The 6,932-nt window shown below is 60.2% G+C and overlaps 1 protein-coding gene across 3 annotated transcripts in view; it reads right to left on the minus strand.

Moving 5' to 3' along the window:
• The window catches only part of TCF20 (transcription factor 20), a 75,477-nt gene extending 70,628 nt beyond the window's left edge, over positions 1-4,849 (minus strand). For all 3 annotated transcript variants that reach the window (XM_056797464.1, XM_056797463.1, XM_056797460.1), the window contains exon 1: positions 4,669-4,849. The gene's annotated coding sequence lies outside the window, so the exon portion shown is untranslated. The remainder of the gene's footprint in view (positions 1-4,668) is intronic.
• Between the last annotated feature and the right edge of the window lie 2,083 nt (positions 4,850-6,932).

Raw genomic sequence — 6,932 nt, forward strand, 5'->3', positions numbered from 1 at the left:
GCATCTCCCATTTTAAATGTACAACTAACATCTATTCTGCTCTCAAATGCTAAAAACAAAAAAACCAACACATCTTGGGGGAGAGGAGGAAGATGAGATCCACAAACACCACCCTATTCCCAGAAACACCGAGCAATTCACCAGCGTGGTCACGTGTGCCGAGCCCAGCTCGACTGTCCAAACTGGCCGACCTGAGCCTCCCATGATCCCTCAGGGGCAGGCAGGCAGGCTGCTCCCCTTATCCCCCTAGTTACCATCAGTGTTTCGTGGCTAAGCAAAAGGGTTCCGTCCCCAGTAAATGCAGAATGAAGGCTTGCTGAGATCTAAGCAGGAAGGGACTTCTACGGAGCCCTTTCTCTATCCATGAGAAACCTGGAGTCAAGAGACGGCTTTTCGAGGTATGAAGATTTGAGAATCCCAAACTGAACCCCAAGGTCAAACGTGCCTTGAATCCAGGGTTCTTCTCGAGCCCCTACATGGCCCTGCAAGAGGCCAGGCTCTGCTTCAGACAGGGCAAGTCACTGGGCCTCCTTCTGCCTCCGTTTCCCCATCTTACAGAGGAGGATAATGAACAGCCCCAAGCACGAATGAGCACGATCACTGGCCTGTCTCGTGCCAGGCTCTTCCCATCTCGGCGTTACCACGAGACGTCTCCGAGGCCCACCTGGGCCTTCTAAGAGCGCACAGCCCAGGAAGGACAGCGGCTCAAAAACCTGCCCTTTTAGGCCAATCTGCCCATACACCCGAGTGGCTAGCTCCCTTGGGCAGGGCAAATAAAACCAGTAAAATGGGCCTGACTGTCCTATGCCTAAAGGACTGGGAATCCTTTGAGCCAATGAAGGACCAAAACATTTTCTATCCGTTAAAGCCAGACGCATAGAGCTGGGTTTGAAAGCAAGTAGGAAAAGGGGCTCCTGAAGAACCCCTGACCTAGTGTTTGGGCCAGCCCCAACCTAAGCCTCTGCCCTGGGGCTGCCCACATCAGAACTGGGGGTGAACCAGCTCTGAAGACCCTTCTAGTTCAGAGGGCCTGCAGAGGCCCTTAAAAGAGCATCCAAAAGCGGATGGGAAGGCCTGAGCCTCGTTTGTGAGCTGGCCCCCATAGATGAAACCTATGGACCCCTTCTAAGAATGTTCTCCAACACCTCAAATCACACATAGGATTACAAAGAGAAGCCAAGTGCATTCGAAGTGTTCTTTCTGCCATCAAAGATGCCTTGAGACTTTTCCCCACTCACTTCAATCCTGTCCCTGTGGGGTCCCCTGTGACCCCACTTGGGATTTTCTTGGATGTTGGAGTGGTTTGCCTTCTTTTCCAACTCAACTTGACAGATAGGGAAAGTGAAGTGACTTGCCCAGGGTCACAAGGCTAGTCCTTTCAGGGTCCCAGGTTAAGAACTCCAACCTAATCCAATTCCCTCTTTCATGGCAGACCTGAGACTAGAGTCCAAGCCCCAGGCTGCCGGCTCCCACTCAGGCATCCAGGAGGCAGTATTCCTCCTCTAAAGAGCAGACCCAGGACTAGGGAAATTAGAAAAATGACTCCAATCAGACGTTACAATTCCTTAAAGCCAAGTTCTTTCTGAAAAGCCCAGAGTACCAAAAAAGTGGGTCACTTTACCATACAGGGTCCTTCTCCTGCTAGCAGGCCACCACTGAGCCCCCCACAAGGCCCCTGGGTTTGGATGGATTGCACCTCATTTTCCAAATTTTCTCCATTTAAGCTCATGAGATGAATTCTTCTGAACATTTCCCTACCATCTCTTCAGCCCTGAAAAGTATCCAAAGCCCTCTGAGAACTTAAAAAATAACCTAGTGTTTGTAGGAAAAAGCCACCCACGGGCCCTGAAGATCCCAGCCGGCAGGTGGAAGTGGGATCCCCAACCAGACAGACCAGCACTCATTTCTCCATTGGTAGCAGTCTTAATTGGGTCACCAAACACTACCCAGGCTACAAATAAACCGCCCCCACTCCCAGAGGCCTTCAGGGCAGAAAAAAGGTACCGAGGCAGGACTCGTTTCACTAGATCTCTTGGCTTCTGGGGCAGCAGCTATTCTAAAAGGAGTGTCCAACCTCCTCGAACACGGAGCAAGCCCCCACTTTACAGGTGGGTTAAGGGATGAGCCCCAAAATGGGAGCACTGGTCAGTCAGAGCCCTGCCCACAGACGCAAGGTAACTTAAACCCAATTCCCATCCAAGAGTTTTCAAAACATTGGCAGAGTTTGTGGAAACCCAGCCATCAAGAATCTGCACGCCTGGGGGCCAGGGAGCGCAGACAGGGGAAGGCCCACTGCATAACTCACGGCGGGCAGGGGAAGTTTGGGAGGCCCGTGCGGCGGCGATGGAGGGTTTGGTCCAACCGGGCCCTACCGCCAAGGGGCTCTTGCCCTCCCGGAGGGAGAAAGACAGAACGACGACGGGGGTGGGGGGGGCTGAGGGTAGAGAGGTCGGCATGGTCTCCGGAAGGGCGCCCCAAGCCTTGGAGGGGTCAGAGGGGGACTAGGAAGGCAAAGGCTCGGTGAGCAGAGAGGGCACGCTGGGGAAGGGGCAGCGGCTGGACAGTGAGTCATCACCGGGGGCTTGGCATCTAAAGACCTTCAGTCTGGCTTCGATGAAACAGCAGAGTCCGTCCTCTACCCTACATGCAACCCAGAGACAGGCCAGGGCCAGAGTCCAAGCAATGGAAGGGACAGGCCAGGATCCGGGTGGCTAGGCCACAGCTCCTGGGGGGCAGGGCCTATCTCCTCAGGATAGTGCCTGGCACCCGGTGGGCAGACTGGCATCATTTTTCCAAGCTGATCCCCAGGTCCCGCCTCTCCCGATGGGCGTGACTTCTCAATGGAGCGCCGGTCCTGTGCCCTACCTCTAAACCAGAGCTCCTCATTCCCGGGCCGGGTGCCAGCTTGCCCCCCATCTCCTCGGTTCTGTCACGAAGGCGGGCCCTGGAATGGGGGTTCTCCCGGCCGCTTGACTGCCGGAACCTGTGGCTCGCCTGCCTCGAGACTCTGCCCCTCCACCCCGTTCTCGGCGTGCTGCCATGGCGGTGGTGGCCTCTCCCCTGCTCGGGGAGCTCCAGGGGCTCCCTCCCGCCTCACGGTCAGTCTCTTACTCGCCGGCGGCCAGGCCACGCTGCCCCACCTGCTGTCCCTCCACACGCGCACCCTGGCATGCAAAGCCCTTTCCTGACCCCTCCAGCTGTGGGTGGAGCCCCCCCTTCTGGGGGATTCGAGGAACCGAAGACAGGACGCGTCCTGTTTGGACCGGCATCCCTCACACACAGGCAGACGGAGGCGGGGGGCCGCAGGGCCACACTTGGGGAGCAGGTGGAGGGGTGTGGGAAGCGAGGAGGAACGGGGCCACCCAAGGGCTCAGGGGAGAATCCACAGGCCAGCTCTCCCTCCCAGGCGCTGGGCCACACTGCCACTCAGGACTGGCCAGCTTTACTGATGGAGATCTACCGGAGCCCCAGGTGCTGGGTGCGGGTGATGCCCACTTCATCAGAGGCCTCCCTCTCTCATAAGGCCCCGTCCTCTCCGGGGTGGGGCCCAGATGACAGCCCCCCGGTTGTAGGGGACCCCACAGTCAGGCCAACACAGAGGAGCCCCAGCTCCAGATGGGGCGAGGCTGACTTCTGGTCCTCTTGTTAGAGCACAAGCATAAAGGAGAGGACAAAGAGGGCTCCTGGGGGGAAGGGAGGCCCCCTCTACCTGGCTGAACCATCAGCTCCAGGAAAGAAGGGGCCAAGACCCCGGGGAGTCTCCGTTTCCTCAGCTGTAAGGGGAGGAGCAAGTGGGAGCATCCTGAGGGGCCCTGGCTGGTACCCCATCACTCAGCTCAGTTCCAGTGCTGCGCCTGGCCCTCTCCCGCTCAGCCACCAAACCCAGGGGGCCGGGTCTGCCTCCAGGGCATCGGTCCTGGGGGCACCCGGGTGCGGGCAACTTCCCCCAGCTCCCTACACCCCCCCCCACCAAACGTTCTAGAAGCTTCCTGGGAAGTAGAGCTGGAAGCCCCGCGGGTCTCTGGGCCCACCCCCTTCCTCTAGGGAGTAAGGGTTTCCGGATGGGGAGCTGGGGGTCACCCGGGTGAGGGATTTTAGGACCTCCAGACGGAAGCCCGGAATCACAGCCCCCACTCCCCACCAGGGTGACCTTGGCACAGTCACTGCCGCGGGGCCCCGGGTTCTCCCCGTTACATCGCCCCTTGGCCCGAAGCTCCCTGAACTTGCCATATCTGGGAAATGGGCACACCAGAGAGCACAAGTAGGCCGTGACCTTGGGGCGCTGCCGCCGCCCCCACCCGTGAGAGAATGGGGGGGGCGGGTCAGGCCCCCTTCCCCCAGCACCCCCAACCGCCACGTGCGGGGGAGGGCCCAGTCCGTCACACCTGGCCCGCCCGGTCCGGTCCGGTCCGGCCCCTCCCTCTTCCCAGAGCGAGGGGAGCGCGCAAGGAAGGGAGGAAGGGAGGGAGGAGGGGGCGGGGCGGGGTGTGCTCCCGCCCCGCCCCGCCCCGCCCCGCAGTTACCTGGGCGCTCGCGCTAGCTCGCTCTTGGCTTGCTGGGGCTGACTCGAGGCCGCGCCCCCGGGCTCCCCTATCACCCCCGGTCCCTCCCCGGTCCCCCCTCGCCCGCCTGTCCGTACCGCGCGCCCGCGCTTTCTCGCTCACTCACTCGCTTCCTTGGGTCTCGCTTGCGACTTACTCGCCGCTCGCAGGCGGGCTGGGGTCCCCGGGCCGGGCCGGGGCTCAGCGCGGGGCCCCCCGGCCGCAGGGGCAGGGGCAGGGCCGGGGGCTGAGGCCGCCGCGCTCCTCGGCCCCGGCGCGGCTCCGCTCGGGGCTGCTTCTCTCCATTCTCCCAAACACACAGGAAATAACAGAGAGACACGTGACGCCGCGCCGCCAATCAGGGGCCGCCCGGGCAGCGGCGCGCGGGCGCGCGGGAGGGAGGGGGAACGTGAGGGGGGGAGGGGGAGCAGGGTGATAAGAGGAAGGAGGGGGAACCAGCAAACGGGGCTGGGGCCAGCTGGGCGGGGGAGGGACAGTGAGCGGCCCGGGCCCCCCTGGGGGGTACCTGGGTACGCCGCCCACGGAGGTGCCAGGCAGGAGAGGAGCTGAACCAGGACTCGGGCCTCCCAGGCAGAGCCACGTGGGGGCTGCTCCAGGCAGGGCAAGGAGCTTCCCCAAAGCCACACAGCTTTGGACATGTGTTAAGACTGGAACTCGGGACCACCCACACACACTTTCTGGCCCCTTCAGCTCCATCAACCATTTATTAGCCAAAGATACTGCCCCCAACCCTTTCCAAAGCAAAAGGCTTCAGAGGCCTTCCCCCAAAGGCCAGGAGGAACCCCAGCTCCTAAGCCCACCCTTCCATCCACCTGTCTGGGGCGAAGCACTCTGGGCCTCAGTTTCCCCTGCCTGTAAAGTGATGGGTTGGAGGGGATTGGGGAAAAGGAGATTAGAAAGGCTCTGGCCTCCCTCAGGGCCAGGCCTGGGGGAAACCTCTGGTCTTCAGGGATCCCAGAGAATGGGCTTCCATCTGCTTCTGGAAATACTTGGATGGGACCAGACCCCTGTTCTGCTCTAACCTCCTGGCTTTACAGATGAGGAAATGGCCCCCCAAAACTGAGGGGCCCCAGAGGGGGGATGTGAGCTCAGCTCTTCCAAAGTGGGACAGAGCTACAGGACCTTGGGCTGCAAGAGCAGCCTCCGTGGGCCTCAGTTTCCCTCATCTGTAAAACTTCCAAAGGCCCCTCTGCCCTCTTCTGGCCAAAAGAAATCCATCCCAGGCTGAATGGCCTGGACTCCCCCGGCCCCATCCTGGCCCAGAGAGTGGGACAGCTCGGCTCTCTGCAGAGGGCAATCCTGGAAAACGAGGCAGCATTAGGAAGTCTGGGCCTGGAAAGGGAAGACCTCATCCGCTGAGCTCCTCGTTTTCTCACTTCTGGCCTCAGTTTCCCCTTCTATCCAATGGGGATAAGCTTCCAGGACCTCTGACAGTGAGTTTGGGGGAGGAGCTGATTTGCCCATAGACATGGGAGCTGGGAAGTCTTGGGGAGCGGGAGCCCAACCGAATCCTGACTGATCATCACAATTCAATTACCCAGAAGAAAATGGGGGGCGGGGCACAGTGGCTCTGAGTCAATGTCAGCTCCCAGAGGGCAAGAAGCAGCTCTCCTGGGGCTCCGGGCTCTGGACCAGAAGATCCCAAACCCAAAACCTGGCCCTCCCCTGGGAAAAGGCCAGAACTGCCCCCCCATGGCAAAGGTGAGTCTGGTTTTCCCATCTCTGTGCCCCCAGCACTTAGCACAGGGCTGGCACACAGGAAACTCTCCACTGGAGGGCACCCCTCCAGGGAGGCTGAGAGCAGCCAGACTTCCCCTTACTGCACCCCAAAGGTTCCCTTCACCCTGACTTTCCCGTTATCTCCAGGATGCTAAAAGAAGGCATCACTGGCATCCTCAGCTTGCCCACAAGGGATGAAGGCCCAAGCATTTCTTAAGGCCTGCCCCTGCCTCAGTTTCCCCTCTGGTTCAGAACAGGAGCCCTAGAAGGGCCTCCCTTTACAGATGAAGCAGCGGAGAAGCTCCCATGATGTAGGAGGTGAGCGTTGAGCCCCGGCACCTCCCGGAACAATGGCCCCACCGGATGGGAGTGCGGGATTCAGCTGGCCGGGGATCCCAGTCCATCGGGGTGCTGCAGCCTTGGCAAAGAAACCGGAAAGCCTCCAGAGACAGGCCCACAGTCACCTGCCAGGAAACGGCAGAGTCCAAACTCAAGGGGGCCTTCTTGGACAATCATTCTATTTCATCACATACTTATTTAGGGGGCCAGCTGGGGGCGCAGTGGAGGAGAGCCGGGCCCAGAGAGCGGAGGCCCCGGGTTCCAATGTGGCCTCAGACACTTCCCAGCTCGGGCTTGGAAGGAATACACGGT

This window comes from Monodelphis domestica, chromosome 5, assembly GCF_027887165.1.
Source record: "Monodelphis domestica isolate mMonDom1 chromosome 5, mMonDom1.pri, whole genome shotgun sequence".
In the NCBI taxonomy this organism is placed as follows: domain Eukaryota; kingdom Metazoa; phylum Chordata; class Mammalia; order Didelphimorphia; family Didelphidae; genus Monodelphis; species Monodelphis domestica.